We start from the raw sequence: 24,596 nt of genomic DNA on the forward strand, positions 1-24,596 counted from the left end.
AGTATATTTTGATACCTATTGTTGGTTCTAAAATAAAACAACAATATCTTTTTTATGCAAACCAATGGCCTAGAGTTCAGTTCTTGAGTGTGTGAGACCATTTGCTGACTGAGTGTGTACAACAAATGTTTTACACTGTACTCTGATACTGCCTTACTGCTCGGCAAGCTACCACTTTAGAAAGTAAGGTCATATCTAACTTTAGCCTCTGCCAAACCTCTGGGGACTGGGGACTCTGTGCACACTGTACCTATTTGGGAACAGTATATACAGAGCCACTTTCTCACAGTAGTGATAAAGTGATTAGAGTCCTAAGGCCAACATAAAGATACAGCAAAACGTGAGGTGAAAAGCAAAAAGGTTGCTGGTAGGCCACCTTAAGGATGCCAGGTCTAACAAAAATGAACTAAGGATAACATGAGTAAAACATCAGGTTTCTCTACTGCATTTGGTGAGACAAGTGGGCCTTCTTTTATCTTCCATTCAAGCAATCTTTGACAGACCCCTTTATTATAGAGCTTTTCAAGGATTAAAGATAAGGCACTTACAAAGGAGTCCCAAATACTCAGAGATGGTTGACTTCTGTAATATGGGTCGTAGACTAAAAGCAGCGCAAAAACAGAGAGCAACAGGGTCCAAAAAATTGAGTGCCACAAGAGAGTTTGAATGCAAGCGTATCCTTTTACAGATCCAGAGATATACTCATGCAATTTTTGTTTTTAGGACAGAACGTGCATGATGAAAAAAACATTGTTTTTAAAAAGCGCATTGCAGAATATCAGTACTTTGATGTGGTTAAACTTCAAAACTTTCAAACAAAATATTTGTATGCAGCTTACAGTAAGTTGTTGTGGCGGAGTGGTTAAGGCGATGGACTAGAAATTCATTGGGGTATGCCCGCGCAGGTTCGAATCCTGCCAACAACGAGAATCTTTTTATTATCGGCTACAATTTCAGAAGTTAACCTTTAGTATTTCTTCCATTTCAGTTTTATAAATAGGTGGCTTATTTTTGTGTCACTATTGCCTCTCCACATATTTGTTATCGCTACCTCTTTCATGTCTTTGCTACACCTCATTCCTACTTTAGCACTGGTGTAAAAACGCTTCAAATTATTATACCGTTGCTCTCTCATTCATACCTGCGCATGCACTTAAAAGTTACTTTACCAATAAAAGACGCAAAGAGAGAAATAGAACAAAAGTGCTGGCTGGATTGGCAAACACACTTCATAAAACTGCATATTCTTTTTTATTCTCCCCCGTGTTACATGCTTAACCTCTCCATGTGTAATTTCTCTTAACCTGCTGTCCCAGGAAGAGAATTTCATCTACAGGCTCTTTCTGTGTTTTTTTTCCCTAGTCTGTCTTTCCCATTTCTTAGCTGTGTAACTGTTCCTTTACGCGCTCTATTTAAACGCCAACAATCTCATTTGAGCTCCTTGCTCCCGCTTCTGTTTTCTCCACCTCTCATACTGCCAGTTCTCTCTTTCTCTGTGGTTGGTGGCTACTTTCCTGAGCTTCCAAAGCCACATAGTTCCTGCCTCTTGTTGTCAGACTTGAATTGGAAAAGGAACCATATTAACAAGCCTTTACCACTCACACACGGCGGAAGTTTATACTTTAATTTAGTGAGCTAAGAAAAGCATGTTGTGGGTCCCCTACGAGCCATGGTGCTTGCTTCATCATGATTTGGCACCAGTCATTAGCCGCAGCTCTGCTAATGAGCCACTGAGGTCAGTTTCAATATTTACTCAAAAACATAACGATGCAGCCCACCCCTCAACTGTGTATTTATCTTGCTTTTCTGCTGTTCGTGTGATTAGCTGGGAGGAGCTCACGGCGACATCCTCCCTATAAAAGTGTAGATGGATCACTCTCTAACTCTTTCTTGCTTCACAAACAAACGGCTTGAAAGGTGCAGGGAAGATGCAGGTCTAATAGACAGAATAGAAGGTCTTTGTCAGGTGGGTTTCTCTGCATTGGTGTCCCATCACAGGTCCGCAAGTGTAAAACTTACAGAAAAGTATGTCAACAGACTCCTTTCCAACTTTATTGAAACTGTGGGCGGCCTTGACCACTCTCAATCTGGTTTTAGGCCGAAACACAGTACAGAGTCTACATTACTTTCTGTTATGGACGACCTGCACATGTTCCAGGATAAGGGTTAATTTGGGAAAAAGGGGGTGGTGATGGACAGAGTTTCTGAATGATGCAGAATACTCTTACCAAGTCAAGAGATCATGGTTTTAATCCATCACCGTTTTTTAGCTCACTGCACCATCCCAGCTCAGAACCTGGCTACATGCAAATTAGTCTGTACCTGTCCCAGTGCATGATGGGAACAGGGCAAACCAAACTACCAAGCCAATTCTTATACTGGGAAGGAAACAAGCTTCCGGGGACCGGTTTCTGGCATCACAGCCTTCGTCGGCCCGGCTTGCCTGAATCCTGATGGTGCAATGAGCAAGGGACTCACGTCTGAGCATACCCTCCCACACTGAGTGTGGATAAAATCGATTTGGGAAAAAGGGGGTGGTGATGGACAGAGTTTCTGAATGATGCAGAATACTCTTACCAAGTCAAGAGATCATGGTTTTAATCCATCACCGTTTTTTAGCTCACTGCACCATCCCAGCTCAGAACCTGGCTACATGCAAATTAGTCTGTACCTGTCCCAGTGCATGATGGGAACAGGGCAAACCAAACTACCAAGCCAATTCTTATACTGGGAAGGAAACAAGCTTCCGGGGACCGGTTTCTGGCATCACAGCCTTCGTCGGCCCGGCTTGCCTGAATCCTGATGGTGCAATGAGCAAGGGACTCACGTCTGAGCATACCCTCCCACACTGAGTGTGGATAAAATCGATTTGGGAAAAAGGGGGTGGTGATGGACAGAGTTTCTGAATGATGCAGAATACTCTTACCAAGTCAAGAGATCATGGTTTTAATCCATCACCGTTTTTTAGCTCACTGCACCATCCCAGCTCAGAACCTGGCTACATGCAAATTAGTCTGTACCTGTCCCAGTGCATGATGGGAACAGGGCAAACCAAACTACCAAGCCAATTCTTATACTGGGAAGGAAACAAGCTTCCGGGGACCGGTTTCTGGCATCACAGCCTTCGTCGGCCCGGCTTGCCTGAATCCTGATGGTGCAATGAGCAAGGGACTCACGTCTGAGCATACCCTCCCACACTGAGTGTGGATAAAATCGATTTGGGAAAAAGGGGGTGGTGATGGACAGAGTTTCTGAATGATGCAGAATACTCTTACCAAGTCAAGAGATCATGGTTTTAATCCATCATCGTTTTTTAGCTCACTGCACCATCCCAGCTCAGAACCTGGCTACATGCAAATTAGTCTGTACCTGTCCCAGTGCATGATGGGAACAGGGCAAACCAAACTACCAAGCCAATTCTTATACTGGGAAGGAAACAAGCTTCCGGGGACCGGTTTCTGGCATCACAGCCTTCGTCGGCCCGGCTTGCCTGAATCCTGATGGTGCAATGAGCAAGGGACTCACGTCTGAGCATACCCTCCCACACTGAGTGTGGATAAAATCGATTTGGGAAAAAGGGGGTGGTGATGGACAGAGTTTCTGAATGATGCAGAATACTCTTACCAAGTCAAGAGATCATGGTTTTAATCCATCACCGTTTTTTAGCTCACTGCACCATCCCAGCTCAGAACCTGGCTACATGCAAATTAGTCTGTACCTGTCCCAGTGCATGATGGGAACAGGGCAAACCAAACTACCAAGCCAATTCTTATACTGGGAAGGAAACAAGCTTCCGGGGACCGGTTTCTGGCATCACAGCCTTCGTCGGCCCGGCTTGCCTGAATCCTGATGGTGCAATGAGCAAGGGACTCACGTCTGAGCATACCCTCCCACACTGAGTGTGGATAAAATCGATTTGGGAAAAAGGGGGTGGTGATGGACAGAGTTTCTGAATGATGCAGAATACTCTTACCAAGTCAAGAGATCATGGTTTTAATCCATCACCGTTTTTTAGCTCACTGCACCATCCCAGCTCAGAACCTGGCTACATGCAAATTAGTCTGTACCTGTCCCAGTGCATGATGGGAACAGGGCAAACCAAACTACCAAGCCAATTCTTATACTGGGAAGGAAACAAGCTTCCGGGGACCGGTTTCTGGCATCACAGCCTTCGTCGGCCCGGCTTGCCTGAATCCTGATGGTGCAATGAGCAAGGGACTCACGTCTGAGCATACCCTCCCACACTGAGTGTGGATAAAATCGATTTGGGAAAAAGGGGGTGGTGATGGACAGAGTTTCTGAATGATGCAGAATACTCTTACCAAGTCAAGAGATCATGGTTTTAATCCATCACCGTTTTTTAGCTCACTGCACCATCCCAGCTCAGAACCTGGCTACATGCAAATTAGTCTGTACCTGTCCCAGTGCATGATGGGAACAGGGCAAACCAAACTACCAAGCCAATTCTTATACTGGGAAGGAAACAAGCTTCCGGGGACCGGTTTCTGGCATCACAGCCTTCGTCGGCCCGGCTTGCCTGAATCCTGATGGTGCAATGAGCAAGGGACTCACGTCTGAGCATACCCTCCCACACTGAGTGTGGATAAAATCGATTTGGGAAAAAGGGGGTGGTGATGGACAGAGTTTCTGAATGATGCAGAATACTCTTACCAAGTCAAGAGATCATGGTTTTAATCCATCACCGTTTTTTAGCTCACTGCACCATCCCAGCTCAGAACCTGGCTACATGCAAATTAGTCTGTACCTGTCCCAGTGCATGATGGGAACAGGGCAAACCAAACTACCAAGCCAATTCTTATACTGGGAAGGAAACAAGCTTCCGGGGACCGGTTTCTGGCATCACAGCCTTCGTCGGCCCGGCTTGCCTGAATCCTGATGGTGCAATGAGCAATCATGGCACCATCAGGATTCAGGTAAGCCGGGCCGACGAAGGTGATGGATTAAAACCATGATCTCTTGACTTGGTAAGAGTATCCTGCATCATTCAGAAATTCTGTCCATCACCACCCCCTTTTTCCCAAATCGATTTTATCCACACTTAGTGTGGGAGGGTATGCTCAGACGTGAGTCCCTTGCTCATTGCACCATCAGGATTCAGGTAAGCCGGGCCGACGAAGGCTGTGATGCCAGAAACCGGTCCCCGGAAGCTTGTTTCCTTCCCAGTATAAGAATTGGCTTGGTAGTTTGGTTTGCCCTGTTCCCATTATGCACTGGGACAGGTACAGACTAATTTGCATGTAGCCAGGTTCTGAGCTGGGTTGGTGCAGTGAGCTAAAAAACGGTGATGGATTAAAACCATGATCTCTTGACTTGGTAAGAGTATTCTGCATCATTCAGAAACTCTGTCCATCACCACCCCCTTTTTCCCAAATCGATTTTATCCACACTTAGTGTGGGAGGGTATGCTCAGACGTGAGTCCCTTGCTCATTGCACTATCAGGATTCAGGTAAGCCGGGCCGACGAAGGCTGTGATGCCAGAAACCGGTCCCCGGAAGCTTGTTTCCTTCCCAGTATAAGAATTGGCTTGGTAGTTTGGTTTGCCCTGTTCCCATTATGCACTGGGACAGGTACAGACTAATTTGCATGTAGCCAGGTTCTGAGCTGGGTTGGTGCAGTGAGCTAAAAAACGGTGATGGATTAAAACCATGATCTCTTGACTTGGTAAGAGTATTCTGCATCATTCAGAAACTCTGTCCATCACCACCCCCTTTTTCCCAAATCGATTTTATCCACACTTAGTGTGGGAGGGTATGCTCAGACGTGAGTCCCTTGCTCATTGCACCATCAGGATTCAGGTAAGCCGGGCCGACGAAGGCTGTGATGCCAGAAACCGGTCCCCGGAAGCTTGTTTCCTTCCCAGTATAAGAATTGGCTTGGTAGTTTGGTTTGCCCTGTTCCCATTATGCACTGGGACAGGTACAGACTAATTTGCATGTAGCCAGGTTCTGAGCTGGGTTGGTGCAGTGAGCTAAAAAACGGTGATGGATTAAAACCATGATCTCTTGACTTGGTAAGAGTATTCTGCATCATTCAGAAACTCTGTCCATCACCACCCCCTTTTTCCCAAATCGATTTTATCCACACTTAGTGTGGGAGGGTATGCTCAGACGTGAGTCCCTTGCTCATTGCACCATCAGGATTCAGGTAAGCCGGGCCGACGAAGGCTGTGATGCCAGAAACCGGTCCCCGGAAGCTTGTTTCCTTCCCAGTATAAGAATTGGCTTGGTAGTTTGGTTTGCCCTGTTCCCATTATGCACTGGGACAGGTACAGACTAATTTGCATGTAGCCAGGTTCTGAGCTGGGTTGGTGCAGTGAGCTAAAAAACGGTGATGGATTAAAACCATGATCTCTTGACTTGGTAAGAGTATTCTGCATCATTCAGAAACTCTGTCCATCACCACCCCCTTTTTCCCAAATCGATTTTATCCACACTTAGTGTGGGAGGGTATGCTCAGACGTGAGTCCCTAGCTCATTGCACCATCAGGATTCAGGTAAGCCGGGCCGACGAAGGCTGTGATGCCAGAAACCGGTCCCCGGAAGCTTGTTTCCTTCCCAGTATAAGAATTGGCTTGGTAGTTTGGTTTGCCCTGTTCCCATTATGCACTGGGACAGGTACAGACTAATTTGCATGTAGCCAGGTTCTGAGCTGGGTTGGTGCAGTGAGCTAAAAAACGGTGATGGATTAAAACCATGATCTCTTGACTTGGTAAGAGTATTCTGCATCATTCAGAAACTCTGTCCATCACCACCCCCTTTTTCCCAAATCGATTTTATCCACACTTAGTGTGGGAGGGTATGCTCAGACGTGAGTCCCTTGCTCATTGCACCATCAGGATTCAGGTAAGCCGGGCCGACGAAGGCTGTGATGCCAGAAACCGGTCCCCGGAAGCTTGTTTCCTTCCCAGTATAAGAATTGGCTTGGTAGTTTGGTTTGCCCTGTTCCCATTATGCACTGGGACAGGTACAGACTAATTTGCATGTAGCCAGGTTCTGAGCTGGGTTGGTGCAGTGAGCTAAAAAACGGTGATGGATTAAAACCATGATCTCTTGACTTGGTAAGAGTATTCTGCATCATTCAGAAACTCTGTCCATCACCACCCCCTTTTTCCCAAATCGATTTTATCCACACTTAGTGTGGGAGGGTATGCTCAGACGTGAGTCCCTTGCTCATTGCACCATCAGGATTCAGGTAAGCCGGGCCGACGAAGGCTGTGATGCCAGAAACCGGTCCCCGGAAGCTTGTTTCCTTCCCAGTATAAGAATTGGCTTGGTAGTTTGGTTTGCCCTGTTCCCATTATGCACTGGGACAGGTACAGACTAATTTGCATGTAGCCAGGTTCTGAGCTGGGTTGGTGCAGTGAGCTAAAAAACGGTGATGGATTAAAACCATGATCTCTTGACTTGGTAAGAGTATTCTGCATCATTCAGAAACTCTGTCCATCACCACCCCCTTTTTCCCAAATCGATTTTATCCACACTTAGTGTGGGAGGGTATGCTCAGACGTGAGTCCCTTGCTCATTGCACCATCAGGATTCAGGTAAGCCGGGCCGACGAAGGCTGTGATGCCAGAAACCGGTCCCCGGAAGCTTGTTTCCTTCCCAGTATAAGAATTGGCTTGGTAGTTTGGTTTGCCCTGTTCCCATTATGCACTGGGACAGGTACAGACTAATTTGCATGTAGCCAGGTTCTGAGCTGGGTTGGTGCAGTGAGCTAAAAAACGGTGATGGATTAAAACCATGATCTCTTGACTTGGTAAGAGTATTCTGCATCATTCAGAAACTCTGTCCATCACCACCCCCTTTTTCCCAAATCGATTTTATCCACACTTAGTGTGGGAGGGTATGCTCAGACGTGAGTCCCTTGCTCATTGCACCATCAGGATTCAGGTAAGCCGGGCCGACGAAGGCTGTGATGCCAGAAACCGGTCCCCGGAAGCTTGTTTCCTTCCCAGTATAAGAATTGGCTTGGTAGTTTGGTTTGCCCTGTTCCCATTATGCACTGGGACAGGTACAGACTAATTTGCATGTAGCCAGGTTCTGAGCTGGGTTGGTGCAGTGAGCTAAAAAACGGTGATGGATTAAAACCATGATCTCTTGACTTGGTAAGAGTATTCTGCATCATTCAGAAACTCTGTCCATCACCACCCCCTTTTTCCCAAATCGATTTTATCCACACTTAGTGTGGGAGGGTATGCTCAGACGTGAGTCCCTTGCTCATTGCACCATCAGGATTCAGGTAAGCCGGGCCGACGAAGGCTGTGATGCCAGAAACCGGTCCCCGGAAGCTTGTTTCCTTCCCAGTATAAGAATTGGCTTGGTAGTTTGGTTTGCCCTGTTCCCATTATGCACTGGGACAGGTACAGACTAATTTGCATGTAGCCAGGTTCTGAGCTGGGTTGGTGCAGTGAGCTAAAAAACGGTGATGGATTAAAACCATGATCTCTTGACTTGGTAAGAGTATTCTGCATCATTCAGAAACTCTGTCCATCACCACCCCCTTTTTCCCAAATCGATTTTATCCACACTTAGTGTGGGAGGGTATGCTCAGACGTGAGTCCCTTGCTCATTGCACCATCAGGATTCAGGTAAGCCGGGCCGACGAAGGCTGTGATGCCAGAAACCGGTCCCCGGAAGCTTGTTTCCTTCCCAGTATAAGAATTGGCTTGGTAGTTTGGTTTGCCCTGTTCCCATTATGCACTGGGACAGGTACAGACTAATTTGCATGTAGCCAGGTTCTGAGCTGGGTTGGTGCAGTGAGCTAAAAAACGGTGATGGATTAAAACCATGATCTCTTGACTTGGTAAGAGTATTCTGCATCATTCAGAAACTCTGTCCATCACCACCCCCTTTTTCCCAAATCGATTTTATCCACACTTAGTGTGGGAGGGTATGCTCAGACGTGAGTCCCTTGCTCATTGCACCATCAGGATTCAGGTAAGCCGGGCCGACGAAGGCTGTGATGCCAGAAACCGGTCCCCGGAAGCTTGTTTCCTTCCCAGTATAAGAATTGGCTTGGTAGTTTGGTTTGCCCTGTTCCCATTATGCACTGGGACAGGTACAGACTAATTTGCATGTAGCCAGGTTCTGAGCTGGGTTGGTGCAGTGAGCTAAAAAACGGTGATGGATTAAAACCATGATCTCTTGACTTGGTAAGAGTATTCTGCATCATTCAGAAACTCTGTCCATCACCACCCCCTTTTTCCCAAATCGATTTTATCCACACTTAGTGTGGGAGGGTATGCTCAGACGTGAGTCCCTTGCTCATTGCACCATCAGGATTCAGGTAAGCCGGGCCGACGAAGGCTGTGATGCCAGAAACCGGTCCCCGGAAGCTTGTTTCCTTCCCAGTATAAGAATTGGCTTGGTAGTTTGGTTTGCCCTGTTCCCATTATGCACTGGGACAGGTACAGACTAATTTGCATGTAGCCAGGTTCTGAGCTGGGTTGGTGCAGTGAGCTAAAAAACGGTGATGGATTAAAACCATGATCTCTTGACTTGGTAAGAGTATTCTGCATCATTCAGAAACTCTGTCCATCACCACCCCCTTTTTCCCAAATCGATTTTATCCACACTTAGTGTGGGAGGGTATGCTCAGACGTGAGTCCCTTGCTCATTGCACCATCAGGATTCAGGTAAGCCGGGCCGACGAAGGTTGTGATGCCAGAAACCGGTCCCCGGAAGCTTGTTTCCTTCCCAGTATAAGAATTGGCTTGGTAGTTTGGTTTGCCCTGTTCCCATTATGCACTGGGACAGGTACAGACTAATTTGCATGTAGCCAGGTTCTGAGCTGGGTTGGTGCAGTGAGCTAAAAAACGGTGATGGATTAAAACCATGATCTCTTGACTTGGTAAGAGTATTCTGCATCATTCAGAAACTCTGTCCATCACCACCCCCTTTTTCCCAAATCGATTTTATCCACACTTAGTGTGGGAGGGTATGCTCAGACGTGAGTCCCTTGCTCATTGCACCATCAGGATTCAGGTAAGCCGGGCCGACGAAGGCTGTGATGCCAGAAACCGGTCCCCGGAAGCTTGTTTCCTTCCCAGTATAAGAATTGGCTTGGTAGTTTGGTTTGCCCTGTTCCCATTATGCACTGGGACAGGTACAGACTAATTTGCATGTAGCCAGGTTCTGAGCTGGGTTGGTGCAGTGAGCTAAAAAAACGGTGATGGATTAAAACCATGATCTCTTGACTTGGTAAGAGTATTCTGCATCATTCAGAAACTCTGTCCATCACCACCCCCTTTTTCCCAAACCAGGATAAGGGTTACTCAGTGATCTTGGTCTTACTGGACTTGTCAGCAGCGTTTGACACCGTGTCACATAACATTCTTACTGACCGGTTGTCGAACGTGGGGGTGAAGAACAAAGCTCTGGCATGGTTGGGAAGCTTCCTCTCTGATCGTACCCAGACTGTCACCATGGGTACGTATCGCTCAGCAGAGATGAAAGTCTCGAAAGGGGTGCCACAGGGCTCTTGTTTAAGCCCAACACTTTTCAACATCTACGTGGCACCCCTAGCGAGAGTGATGCGTAAATTTGGCTTCATCCCCGTGTCTTACGCGGACGATACGCAGCTCCTCTTCCCTTTTAAGACTCTTACCCCGGAATTGAGGAGGTCTTTCTCTGCTGGCATGGAAGCTGTGGCATGTTGGATGTCCTCCAACTACCTACAGTGTAATGTAAATAAAACGGAGGTCATGCTGTTTGGTGAAGCAAAAATACTTTGGACCCCTGACTGGTGGCCTCCTGGTCTAGGCATAGCACCTGAGCCCAAACAGATTGTTAAAAACCTGGGGGTTCGCCTTGACCAGGATTTGTCATTGAAACAACATACGAACTATGTCACTGGCGTATGCTTCCACACTATTAGCTTGCTGCGTAAAGTTTTTCCATTGCTGCCTGAGCAATTCAGGAAAACGCTGGTGCAGGCCCTTGTCATGAGTCGGATTGACTATTGTAATGGTCTCTTACTCTCTGCAAATGAGGGAGTACTGAATAGACTTCAGGTAATACAAAACACCGCGGCTCGCCTTGTTCTAAATGCCCCCCCAAGAACAGCATCTAAGCCTCTGTTAGAAGAACTCCATTGGCTTCCTATCCGTCAAAGGATAAAATTTAAAACTTGCTGTTTAATACACAAGAGCTTAAATAGACAAGGTCCACTTTATTTGGAAAAGAAATGTATCCCATACATTCCATCTAGAACGCTCAGATCCAGTAATGGGCACTCACTGGTAGTGCCGCGTGCTAAGAAAGCCAGGCACGGAAGTAAGGCACTCTCAGTGTTGGGACCTAAATTGTGGAACTGTCTTCCTGTAGCTATTCGTTCCTGTTCTGAACATTTGGTGTTTAGGAAACAACTAAAAACCCTGCTGTTCACAAATGCAATCTAATGCCTTCCGCATGCTCCACTCTTGATATAGGATTCTTATGCCAGAAGCGCAGAGATACTCCAGTTGGAGTCGATTCCAGCGCTATATAAACCTGCAAATAAATAAATAAATAAATAATGTGTGATCTTTGACTCCTGGCATTTCACAAGCAGGCGGCCAGGAAACGGTTTCAGCCTATCAACCACTGAGGAGACGCAGCCTCTGAATGAGGAATGAGGAAGCAATGAATACATCCAGCCTATCACAGGAACAGCCCTGAGTGTTCCGAATTATAAATTCTCCATGTCACTGTATGTTGTTGAGCCCAAGTAGCTCGCCGTGATCGTATAGTGGTTAGTACTCTGCATTGTGGCTGCAGCAACCACGGTTCGAATCCGAGTCACGGCATTGTGGTTGGCAATGTCATGGCAGTTGGGTGTTAATTTTACAGAATTAGCAAATGTACCAGTGGTTTTTGTAAAATGTCTATTAAAAACAGATCCTTTCAAATATTTAAACCATCTAACAACAAATGATTTAAACTCGCATGATTATAAGCTGTAGCTATAATGTATTTACTTACATAAATTATCGTTCTTGAACCTATTGGGGGTGGAGGGGGAGCGGAGCTCACCCCCCAGGTGCAGTTGAGTGACCTGTGTTGTGGCTCTCTAGAGGGAAGGCACAAATTTTGCTGTCACCCAGCCCAATCCAGACGTGTATTGGGGCCAGGTTTCAGGCAAATAGAGCAGTAAGTGCAGAGAAATGTTCACTCTCTAAAAGTGGCATTTCTAAAATAGTAAAGTTAAATCCAACCTCACCAGTAAGTATGATTTTCAATAAATAAATAAAGCTACGCCTCTCCGATATGGAATTACCAAATAAAAAGTATAGGGGAATACCCAGAGCTAACCTATGAGAGGGGTAGACCTCACAGTAGTGAAAAATGAAATAGACTGTTTGGTACTTACAGGACACGCGAACCACCAAAGTACATATATTATTTTTTACTTACATAGCATCATGCACCTAGGACTACCTAGGGCCTACCTTAGGTGTAAATTATATGTAATAAAAGGGGAGTTTAAGGCTTGGCAAGTAGGCTGGGACTCCCCTGGGAGACCCCTGAGTCTATGCCCAGAACCATAACTCTGCCAGTCGAGTACTTACCTAAAAGCCGATAACCCACTTTTCTTCCATAGGCTAACATTGAGTGATTTCACTTGGAAATTCTTCTAAGTGGTGTGGAGTTTTGGAACATTAAAATATTCATCTAAAATCAGCCGAACAACGAATTCTGATTTACTCACCTGTTATCAGGAGAGACCTCAGTGCTGCATCTTGGAGCTCAGTATTGACCCTGAAAAGTAATTTTAACCGTACTTACCAGTAACTCGAATTTCCTTCCATGGGATATCATTGCCTGCTTTTTGCTGAAAATGTTCTAAGTATCGATTTTTGAAACTTACAAATATTCTTTAAAAATCGTACCAACTGTGAAAACGTAATTGTTTACCTGTTTTAGATAGATGTCCCAGTACTGAGCCTAGGAGCCCAGCACTGGATTACAAAAGTAACGAGAACGTACTTTACCCGTAACTTGAATTTTCTTCCATAGGAAACCATTGACTGTTTTTCTGTGAAATTTCTTCTAAGTGTCGATTTTGCAAACATGTAAATATTCCTTAAAAATCGCCTGTATAACTTAAACGCAGGTTCTCAACTGCTTACAGGTGGTACAGTAGTGCTGGATCTAGGATCCAACACTGACCTAGAAAAAGTAACCATAACCCCACTTACCTGCTAATTGAATTTCCTTCCATAGGATAACATTGGTAATTTGATCAGCAAAAGTTTCTAAGTGTCAACTTTTAAAATAGCAAAATATTGCTTAAAAATCACAACAGTAACTAAAACGAATTTACTCACTTGTTTCCAAGAACTGTCCCAGGACTGAATCTAGGATCCAGTCCTGGATTTAGAAAAGTAATCCTGAAAGTAATTAATTGCATATAACTTAAAATTCCCATTGAGCTCAATGTATTATTGTGATTCAAATTGTGTTGCCTATTGCAATAAACTGTAACTATTACCTGCAAAAGTCAATTGCCTATTGCAACGTATTTAACTAAAGCATCTCATTCTGAGAAAGTATATTTTGATACCTATTGTTGGTTCTAAAATAAAACAACAATATCTTTTGTATGCAAACCAATGGCCTAGAGTTCAGTTCTTGAGTGTGTGAGACCATTTGCTGACTGAGTGTGTACAACAAATGTTTTACACTGTACTCTGATACTGCCTTACTGCTCGGCAAGCTACCACTTTAGAGAGTAAGGTTATATCTAACTGTAGCCTCTGCCAAACCTATGGGGACTTGGGAACCTGTGCACACTGTACCTATTGGGGAACAGTATATACAGAGCCACTTTCTCACAGTAGTGATAAAGTGATTAGAGTCCTAAGGCCAACATAAAGATACAGCAAAACGTGAGGTGAAAAGCAAAAAGGTTGCTGGTAGGCCACCTTAAGGATGCCAGGTCTAACAAAAACTGAACTAAGGATAACATGAGTAAAACATCAGGTTTCTCTACTGCATTTGGTGAGACAAATGGGCCTTCTTTTATCTTCCATTCAAGCAATCTTTGACAGACCCCTTTATTATAGAGCTTTTCAAGGATTAAAGATAAGGCACTTACAAAGAGTCCCAAATACTCAGAGATGGTTGACTTCTGTAATATGGGTCGTATGCTAAAAGCACCGCAAAAACAGAGTGCAACAGGGTCCAAAAAATTGAGTGCCACAAGAGAGTTTGAATGCAAGCGTATCCTTTTACAGATCCAGAGATATACTCATGCAATTTTTGTTTTTAGGACAGAACGTGCATGATGAAAAAAACATTGTTTTTAAAAAGCGCATTGCAGAATATCAGTACTTTGATGTGGGAAAACTTCAAAACTTTCAAACAAAATATTTGTATGCAGCTTACAGTAAGTTGTTGCGGCTGAGTGGTTAAAGCGATGGACTAGAAATCCATTGGGGTATCCCCGCGCAGGTTCGAATCATGCCAACAACGAGAATCTTTTTATTATCGGCTACAATTTCAGAAGTTAACCTTTAGTATTTCTTCCATTTCAGTTTTATAAATAGGTGGCTTATTTTTGTGTCACTATTGCCTCTCCACATATTTGTTATCGCTACCTCTTTCATGTCTTTGCTACACCTCATTCCTACTTTAGCACTGGTGTAAACGCTTCAAATTATTATACCGTTGCTCTCTCATTCATACCTGCGCATGCACTTGAAAGTTACTTTACCAATAAAAGACGCAAAGAGAGAAATAGAACAAAAGTGCTGGCTGGATTGGCAAACACACTTCATAAAACTGCATTTTCTTTTTTATTCCCCCCCGTGTTACATGCTTAACCTCTCCATGTGTAATTTCTCTTAACCTGCTGTCCCAGGAAGAGAATTTCATCTACAGGCTCTTTCTGTGTTTTTTTCCCTAGTCTGTCTTTCCCATGTCTTAGCTGTGTAACTGTTCCTTTACGCGCTCTATTTAAATGCCATTAATCTCATTTGAGCTCCTTGCTCCCGCTCCTGTTTTCTCCACCTCTCATACTGCCAGTTTTCTCTTTCTCTGTGGTTGGTGGCTACTTTCCTGAGCTTCCAAAGCCACGTGGTTCCTGCCTCTTGTTGTCAGACTTGAATTGGAAAAGGAACCATATTAACAAGCCTTTACCACTCACACACGGCGGAAGTTTATACTTTAATTCAGTGAGCTAAGAAAAGCGTGTTGTGGGTCCCCTACGAGCCATGGTGCTTGCTTCATCATGATTTGGCACCAGTCATTAGCCGCAGCTCTGCTAATGAGCCACTGAGGTCAGTTTCAATATTTACTCAAAAACATAACCATGCAGCCCACCCCTCAACTGTGTATTTATCTTGCTTTTCTGCTTTTCGTGTGATTAGCTGGGAGGAGCTCACGGCGACATCCTCCCTATAAAAGTGTAGATGGATCACTCTCTAACTCTTTCTTGCTTCACATACAAATGGCTTGAAAGGTGCAGGGAAGATGCAGGTCTAATAGACAGAATAGAAGGTCTGTGCCAGGTGGGTTTCTCTGCATTGGTGTCCCATCACAGGTCCGCAAGTGTAATGTGTGATCTTTGACTCCTGCATTTCACAAGCAGGCGGCCAGGAAACGGTTTCAGCCTATCAACCACTGAGGAGACGCAGCCTCTGAATGAGGAATGAGGAAGCAATGAATACATCCAGCCTATCACAGGAACAGCCCTGAGTGTTCCGAATTATAAATTCTCCATGTCACTGTATGTCGTTGAGCCCAAGTAGTTCGCCGTGATCGTATAGTGGTTAGTACTCTGTGTTGTGGCCGCAGCAACCTCGGTTCGAATCTGAGTCACGGCATTGTGGTTGGCAATGTCACAGCAGTTGGGTGTTAATTTTACAGAATTAGCAAATGTACCAGTGGTTTTTGTAAAATGTCTATTAAAAACAGATCCTTTCAAATATTTAAACCATCAGCAACAAATGATTTAAACTCGCATGATTTTAAGCTGTAGCTATAATGTATTTACTTACATAAATTATCGTTCTTGAACATATTGGGGGTGGAGGGGGAGCGGAGCTCACCCCCCAGGTGCAGTTGAGTGACCTGTGTTGTGGCTCTCTAAAGGGAAGGCACAAATTTTGCTGTCACCCAGCCCAATCCAGACGTGTATTGGGGCCAGGTTTCAGGCAAATAGAGCAGTAAGTGCAGAGAAATGTTCACTCTCTAAAAGTGGCATTTCTAAAATAGTAAAGTTAAATCCAACCTCACCAGTAAGTAGGATTTTCAATAAATAAATAAAGCTACTCCTCTCCGATATGGAATTACCAAATAAAAAGTATAGGGGAATACCCAGAGCTAACCTATGAGAGAGGTAGACCTCACAGTAGTGAAAAATTAAATAGACTGTTTGGTACTTACAGGACACGCGAACCACCAAAGTACATATCTTATATTTTACTTACATAGCATCATGCACCTAGGACTACCTAGGGCCTACCTTAGGTGTAAATTATATGTAATAAAAGGGGAGTTTAAGGCTTGGCAATTAGGCTGGGACTCCCCTGGGAGACCCCTGAGTCTATGCCCAGAACCATAACTCTGCCACTCGAGTACTTACCTAAAAGCCGATAACCCACTTTTCTTCCATAGGCTAACATTGAGTGGTTTCACTTGGAAATTCTTCTAAGTGGTGTGGAGTTTTGGAACATTAAAATATTCATCTAAAATCAGCCGAACAACGAATTCGGATTTACTCACCTGTTATCAGGAGAGACCTCAGTGCTGCATCTTGGAGCTCAGTATTGACCCTGAAAAGTAATTTTAACCGTACTTACCAGTAACTCGAATTTCCTTCCATAGGATATCATTGCCTGCTTTTTGCTGAAATGTTCTAAGTGTCGATTTTTGAAACTTACAAATATTCTTTAAAAATCGTACCAACTGTGAAAACGTAATTGTTTACCTGTTTTAGATAGATGTCCCAGTACTGAGCCTAGGACCCCAGCACTGGATTACAAAAGTAACGAGAACGTACTTTACCCGTAACTTGAATTTTCTTCCATAGGAAACCATTGACTGTTTTTCTGTGAAATTTCTTCTAAGTGTCGATTTTGCAAACATGTAAATATTCCTTAAAAATCGCCTGTATAACTTAAACGCAGGTTCTCAACTGCTTACAGGTGGTACAGTAGTGCTGGATCTAGGATCCAACACTGACCTAGAAAAAGTAACCATAACCCCACTTACCTGCTAATTGAATTTCCTTCCATAGGATAACATTGGTAATTTGATCAGCAAAAGTTTCTAAGTGTCAACTTTTAAAATAGCAAAATATTGCTTAAAAATCACAACAGTAACTAAAACGAATTTACTCACTTGTTTCCAAGAACTGTCCCAGGACTGAATCTAGGATCCAGTCCTGGATTTAGAAAAGTAATCCTGAAAGTAATTAATTGCATATAACTTAAAATTCCCATTGAGCTCAATGTATTATTGTGATTCAAATTGTGTTGCCTATTGCAATAAACTGTAACTATTACCTGCAAAAGTCAATTGCCTATTGCAACGTATTTAACTAAAGCATCTCATTCTGAGAAAGTATATTTTGATACCTATTGTTGGTTCTAAAATAAAACAACAATATCTTTTGTATGCAAACCAATGGCCTAGAGTTCAGTTCTTGAGTGTGTGAGACCATTTGCTGACTGAGTGTGTACAACAAATGTTTTACACTGTACTCTGATACTGCCTTACTGCTCGGCAAGCTACCACTTTAGAGAGTAAGGTTATATCTAACTTTAGCCTCTGCCAAACCTCTGGGGACTGGGGACTCTGTGCACACTGTACCTATTGGGGAACAGTATATACAGAGCCACTTTCTCACAGTAGTGATAAAGTGATTAGAGTCCTAAGGCCAACATAAAGATACAGCAAAACGTGAGGTGAAAAGCAAAAAGGTTGCTGGTAGGCCACCTTAAGGATGCCAGGTCTAACAAAAACTGAACTAAGGATAACATGAGTAAAACATCAGGTTTCTCTACTGCATTTGGTGAGACAAATGGGCCTTCTTTTATCTTCCATTCAAGCAATCTTTGACAGACCCCTTTATTATAGAGCTTTTCAAGGATTAAAGATAAGGCACTTACAAAGAGTCCCAAATACTCAGAGATGGTTGACTTCTGTAATATGGGTCATAGACTAAAAGCAGCGCAAAAACAGAGTGCAACAGGGTCCAAAAAATTGAGTGCCACAAGAGAGTTTGAATGCAAGCGTATCCTTTTACAGATCCAGAGATATACTCATGCAATTTTTGTTTTTAGGACAGAACGTGCATGATGAAAAAAACATTGTTTTTAAAAAGCGCATTGCAGAATATCAGTACTTTGATGTGGGAAAACTTCAAAACTTTCAAACAAAATATTTGTATGCAGCTTACAGTAAGTTGTTGCGGCTGAGTGGTTAAAGCGATGGACTAGAAATCCATTGGGGTATCCCCGCGCAGGTTCGAATCATGCCAACAACGAGAATCTTTTTATTATCGGCTACAATTTCAGAAGTTAACCTTTAGTATTTCTTCCATTTCAGTTTTATAAATAGGTGGCTTATTTTTGTGTCACTATTGCCTCTCCACATATTTGTTATCGCTACCTCTTTCATGTCTTTGCTACACCTCATTCCTACTTTAGCACTGGTGTAAACGCTTCAAATTATTATACCGTTGCTCTCTCATTCATACCTGCGCATGCACTTGAAAGTTACTTTACCAATAAAAGACGCAAAGAGAGAAATAGAACAAAAGTGCTGGCTGGATTGGCAAACACACTTCATAAAACTGCATTTTCTTTTTTATTCCCCCCCGTGTTACATGCTTAACCTCTCCATGTGTAATTTCTCTTAACCTGCTGTCCCAGGAAGAGAATTTCATCTACAGGCTCTTTCTGTGTTTTTTTCCCTAGTCTGTCTTTCCCATGTCTTAGCTGTGTAACTGTTCCTTTACGCGCTCTATTTAAATGCCATTAATCTCATTTGAGCTCCTTGCTCCCGCTCCTGTTTTCTCCACCTCTCATACTGCCAGTTTTCTCTTTCTCTGTGGTTGGTGGCTACTTTCCTGAGCTTCCAAAGCCACGTGGTTCCTGCCTCTTGTTGTCAGACTTGAATTGGAAAAGGAACCATATTAACAAGCCTTTACCACTCACACACGGCGGAAGTTTATACTTTAATTCAGTGAGCTAAGAAAAGCGTGTTGTGGGTCCCCTACGAGCCATGGTGCTTGCTTCATCATGATTTGGCACCAGTCATTAGCCGCAGCTCTGCTAATGAGCCACTGAGGTCAGTTTCAATATTTACTCAAAAACATAACCATGCAGCCCACCCCTCAACTGTGTATTTATCTTGCTTTTCTGCTTTTCGTGTGATTAGCTGGGAGGAGCTCACGGCGACATCCTCCCTATAAAAGTGTAGATGGATCACTCTCTAACTCTTTCTTGCTTCACATACAAATGGCTTGAAAGGTGCAGGGAAGATGCAGGTCTAATAGACAGAATAGAAGGTCTGTGCCAGGTGGGTTTCTCTGCATTGGTGTCCCATCACAGGTCCGCAAGTGTAATGTGTGATCTTTGACTCCTGCATTTCACAAGCAGGCGGCCAGGAAACGGTTTCAGCCTATCAACCACTGAGGAGACGCAGCCTCTGAATGAGGAATGAGGAAGCAATGAATACATCCAGCCTATCACAGGAACAGCCCTGAGTGTTCCGAATTATAAATTCTCCATGTCACTGTATGTCGTTGAGCCCAAGTAGTTCGCCGTGATCGTATAGTGGTTAGTACTCTGTGTTGTGGCCGCAGCAACCTCGGTTCGAATCTGAGTCACGGCATTGTGGTTGGCAATGTCACAGCAGTTGGGTGTTAATTTTACAGAATTAGCAAATGTACCAGTGGTTTTTGTAAAATGTCTATTAAAAACAGATCCTTTCAAATATTTAAACCATCAGCAACAAATGATTTAAACTCGCATGATTTTAAGCTGTAGCTATAATGTATTTACTTACATAAATTATCGTTCTTGAACATATTGGGGGTGGAGGGGGAGCGGAGCTCACCCCCCAGGTGCAGTTGAGTGACCTGTGTTGTGGCTCTCTAAAGGGAAGGCACAAATTTTGCTGTCACCCAGCCCAATCCAGACGTGTATTGGGGCCAGGTTTCAGGCAAATAGAGCAGTAAGTGCAGAGAAATGTTCACTCTCTAAAAGTGGCATTTCTAAAATAGTAAAGTTAAATCCAACCTCACCAGTAAGTAGGATTTTCAATAAATAAATAAAGCTACTCCTCTCCGATATGGAATTACCAAATAAAAAGTATAGGGGAATACCCAGAGCTAACCTATGAGAGAGGTAGACCTCACAGTAGTGAAAAATTAAATAGACTGTTTGGTACTTACAGGACACGCGAACCACCAAAGTACATATCTTATATTTTACTTACATAGCATCATGCACCTAGGACTACCTAGGGCCTACCTTAGGTGTAAATTATATGTAATAAAAGGGGAGTTTAAGGCTTGGCAATTAGGCTGGGACTCCCCTGGGAGACCCCTGAGTCTATGCCCAGAACCATAACTCTGCCACTCGAGTACTTACCTAAAAGCCGATAACCCACTTTTCTTCCATAGGCTAACATTGAGTGGTTTCACTTGGAAATTCTTCTAAGTGGTGTCGATTTTGCAAACATGTAAATATTCCTTAAAAATCGCCTGTATAACTTAAACGCAGTTTCTCAACTGCTTACAGGTGGTACAGTAGTGCTGGATCTAGGATCCAACACTGACCTAGAAAAAGTAACCATAACCCCACTTACCTGCTAAGTGAATTTCCTTCCATAGGATAACATTGGTAATTTGATCAGCAAAAGTTTCTAAGTGTCAACTTTTAAAATAGCAAAATATTGCTTAAAAATCACAACAGTAACTAAAACTAATTTACTCACTTGTTTCCAAGAACTGTCCCAGGACTGAATCTAGGATCCAGTCCTGGATTTAGAAAAGTAATCCTGAAAGTAATTAATTGCATATAACTTAAAATTCCCATTGAGCTCAATGTATTATTGTGATTCAAATTGTGTTGCCTATTGCAATCAACTGTAACTATTACCTGCAAAAGTCAATTGCCTATTGCAAAGTATTTAACTAAAGCATCTCATTCTGAGAAAGTATATTTTGATACCTATTGTTGGTTCTAAAATAAAACAACAATATCTTTTTTATGCAAACCAATGGCCTAGAGTTCAGTTCTTGAGTGTGTGAGACCATTTGCTGACTGAGTGTGTACAACAAATGTTTTACACTGTACTCTGATACTGCCTTACTGCTCGGCAAGCTACCACTTTAGAGAGTAAGGTTATATCTAACTTTAGCCTCTGCCAAACCTCTGGGGACTGGGGACTCTGTGCACATTGTACCTATTTGGGAACAGTATATACAGAGCCACTTTCTCACAGTAGTGATAAAGTGATTAGAGTCCCAGGCCAACATAAAGATACAGCAAAACGTGAGGTGAAAAGCAAAAAGGTTGCTGGTAGGCCACCTTAAGGATGCCAGGTCTAACAAAAATGAACTAAGGATAACATGAGTAAAACATCAGGTTTCTCTACTGCATTTGGTGAGACAAGTGGCCCTTCTTTTATCTTCCATTCAAGCAATCTTTGACAGACCCCTTTATTATAGAGCTTTTCAAGGATTAAAGATAAGGCACTTACAAAGGAGTCCCAAATACTCAGAGATGGTTGACTTCTGTAATATGGGTCATAGACTAAAAGCAGCGCAAAAACAGAGTGCAACAGGGTCCAAAAAATTGAGTGCCACAAGAGAGTTTGAATGCAAGCGTATCCTTTTACAGATCCAGAGATATACTCATGCAATTTTTGTTTTTAGGACAGAACGTGCATGATGAAAAAAACATTGTTTTTAAAAAGCGCATTGCAGAATATCAGTACTTTGATGTGGGAAAACTTCAAAACTTTCAAACAAAATATTTGCATGCAGCTTACAGTAAGTTGTTGTGGCCGAGTGGTTAAGGCGATGGACTAGAAATCCATTGGGGTATCCCCGCGCAGGTTCGAATCCTGCCAACAACGAGAATCTTTTTATTATGGGCTACAATTTCAGAAGTTAACCTTTAGTATTTCTTCCATTTCAGTTTTATAAATAGGTGGCTTATTTTTGTGTCACTATTGCCTCTCCACATATTTGTTATCGCTACCTCTTTCATGTCTTTGCTACACCTCATTCCTGCTTTAGCACTGGTGTAAACGCTTCAAATTATTATACTGTTGCTCTCTCATTCATACCTGCGCATGCACTTGAAAGTTACTTTACCAATAAAAGACGCAAAGAGAGAAATAGAACAAAAGTGCTGGCTGGATTGGCAAACGCACTTCATAAAACTGCATTTTCTTTTTTATTCTCCCCCGTGTTACATGCTTAACCTCTCCATGTGTAATTTCTCTTAACCTGCTGTCCCAGGAAGAGAATTTCATCTACAGGCTCTTTCTGTGTTTTTTTCCCTAGTCTGTCTTTCCCATTTCTTAGCTGTGTAACTGTTCCTTTACGCGCTCTATTTAAACGCCATCAATCTCATTTGAGCTCCTTGCTCCCGCTTCTGTTTTCTCCATCTCTCATACTGCCAGTTCTCTCTTTCTCTGTGGTTGGTGGCTACTTTCCTGAGCTTCCGAAGCCACGTGGTTCCTGCCTCTTGTTGTCAGACTTGAATTGGAAAAGGAACCATATTAACAAGCCTTTACCACTCACACACGGTGGAAGTTTATACTTTAATTCAGTGAGCTAAGAAAAGCGTGTTGTGGGTCCCCTACGAGCCATGGTGCTTGCTTCATCATGATTTGGCACCAGTCATTAGCCGCAGCTCTGCTAATGAGCCACTGAGGTCAGTTTCAATAATTACTCAAAAACATAACCATGCAGCCCACCTCTCAACTGTGTATTTATCTTGCTTTTCTGCTGTTCGTGTGATTAGCTGGGAGGAGCTCACGGCGACATCCTCCCAATAAAAGTGTAGATGGATCACTCTCTAACTCTTTCTTGCTTCACATACAAATGGCTTGAAAGGTGCAGGGAAGATGCAGGTCTAATAGACAGTATAGAAGGTCTGTTCCAGGTGGGTTTCTCTGCATTGGTGTCCCATCACAGGTCCGCAAGTGTAATGTGTGATTTTTGACTCCTGGCATTTCACAAGCAGGCGGCCAGGAAACGGTTTCAGCCTATCAACCACTGAGGAGACGCAGCCTCTGAATGAGGAATGAGGAAGCAATGAATACATCCACCCTATCACAGGGACACGCCTGAGTGTTCCGAATTATAAATTCTCCATGTCACTGTTTGTCGTTGAGCCCAAGTAGCTCGCCGTGATCGTATACTGGTTAGTACTCTGCGTTGTGGCCGCAGCAACCTCGGTTCGAATCCGAGTCACGGCATTGTGGTTGGCAATGTCATGGCAGTTGGGGGTTAATTTTACAGAATTAGCAAATGTACCAGTAGTTTTTGTAAAATGTCTATTAAAAACAGATCCTTTCAAATATTTAAACCATCTAACAACAAATGATTTAAACTCGCATGATTATAAGCTGTAGCTATAATGTATTTACTTACATAAATTATCGTTCTTGAACCTATTGGGGGTGGAGGGGGAGCGGAGCTCACCCCCCAGGTGCAGTTGAGTGACCTGTGTTGTGGCTCTCTAGAGGGAAGGCACAAATTTTGCTGTCACCCAGCCCAATCCAGACGTGTATCGGGGCCAGGTTTCAGGCAAATAGAGCAGTAAGTGCAGAGAAATATTCACTCTCTAAAAGTGGCATTTCTAAAATAGTAAAGTTAAATCCAACCTCACCAGTAAGTAGGATTTTCAATAAATAAATAAAGCTACTCCTCTCCGATATGGAATTACCAAATAAAAAGTATAGGGGAATACCCAGAGCTAACCTATGAGAGGGGTAGACCTCACAGTAGTGAAAAATGAAATAGACTGTTTGGTACTTACAGGACATGCGAACCACCAAAGTACATATCTTATTTTTTACTTACATAGCATCATGCACCTAGGACTACCTAGGGCCTACCTTAGGGGTAAATTATATGTAATAAAAGGGGAGTTTAAGGCTTGGCAAGTAGGCTGGGACTCCCCTGGGAGACCCCTGGTCTATGCCCAGAACCATAACTCTGCCAGTCGAGTACTTACCTAAAAGCCGATAACTCACTTTTCTTCCATAGGCTAACATTGAGTGGTTTCACTTGGAAATTCTTCTAAGTGGTGTGGAGTTTTGGAACTTTAAAATATTCATCTAAAATCAGCCGGACAACGAATTCTGATTTACTCACCCGTTATCAGGAGAGACCTCAGTGCTGCATCTTGGAGCTCAGTACTGACCCTGAAAAGTAATTTTAACCGTACTTACCAGTAACTCGAATTTCCTTCCATGGGATATCATTGCCTGCTTTTTGCTGAAAATGTTCTAAGTGTCGATTTTTGAAACTTATAAATATTCTTTAAAAATCGTACCAACTGTGAAAACGTAATTGTTTACCTGTTTTAGATAGATGTCCCAGTACTGAGCCTAGGAGC

At 43.4% G+C, this 24,596-nt stretch overlaps 4 non-coding genes across 4 annotated transcripts; all 4 read left to right on the forward strand.

The window, feature by feature from the left end:
• The first annotated feature begins 844 nt into the window (after positions 1 to 844).
• TRNAS-AGA (transfer RNA serine (anticodon AGA)) lies at positions 845 to 926 on the forward strand. Its single transcript has one exon. It is a non-coding gene; the product is annotated as a tRNA-Ser (tRNA).
• Positions 927 to 14,393: 13,467 nt separating this feature from the next.
• TRNAS-AGA (transfer RNA serine (anticodon AGA)) lies at positions 14,394 to 14,475 on the forward strand. Its single transcript has one exon. It is a non-coding gene; the product is annotated as a tRNA-Ser (tRNA).
• Positions 14,476 to 18,411: 3,936 nt separating this feature from the next.
• On the forward strand, positions 18,412 to 18,493 carry TRNAS-AGA (transfer RNA serine (anticodon AGA)). The gene has a single exon. It is a non-coding gene; the product is annotated as a tRNA-Ser (tRNA).
• Positions 18,494 to 22,016: 3,523 nt separating this feature from the next.
• Positions 22,017 to 22,098, forward strand: TRNAS-AGA (transfer RNA serine (anticodon AGA)). The gene has a single exon. It is a non-coding gene; the product is annotated as a tRNA-Ser (tRNA).
• Positions 22,099 to 24,596: the final 2,498 nt, after the last annotated feature.

This window comes from Triturus cristatus, chromosome 12 (assembly GCF_964204655.1).
Source record: "Triturus cristatus chromosome 12, aTriCri1.1, whole genome shotgun sequence".
NCBI lineage: Eukaryota > Metazoa > Chordata > Amphibia > Caudata > Salamandridae > Triturus > Triturus cristatus.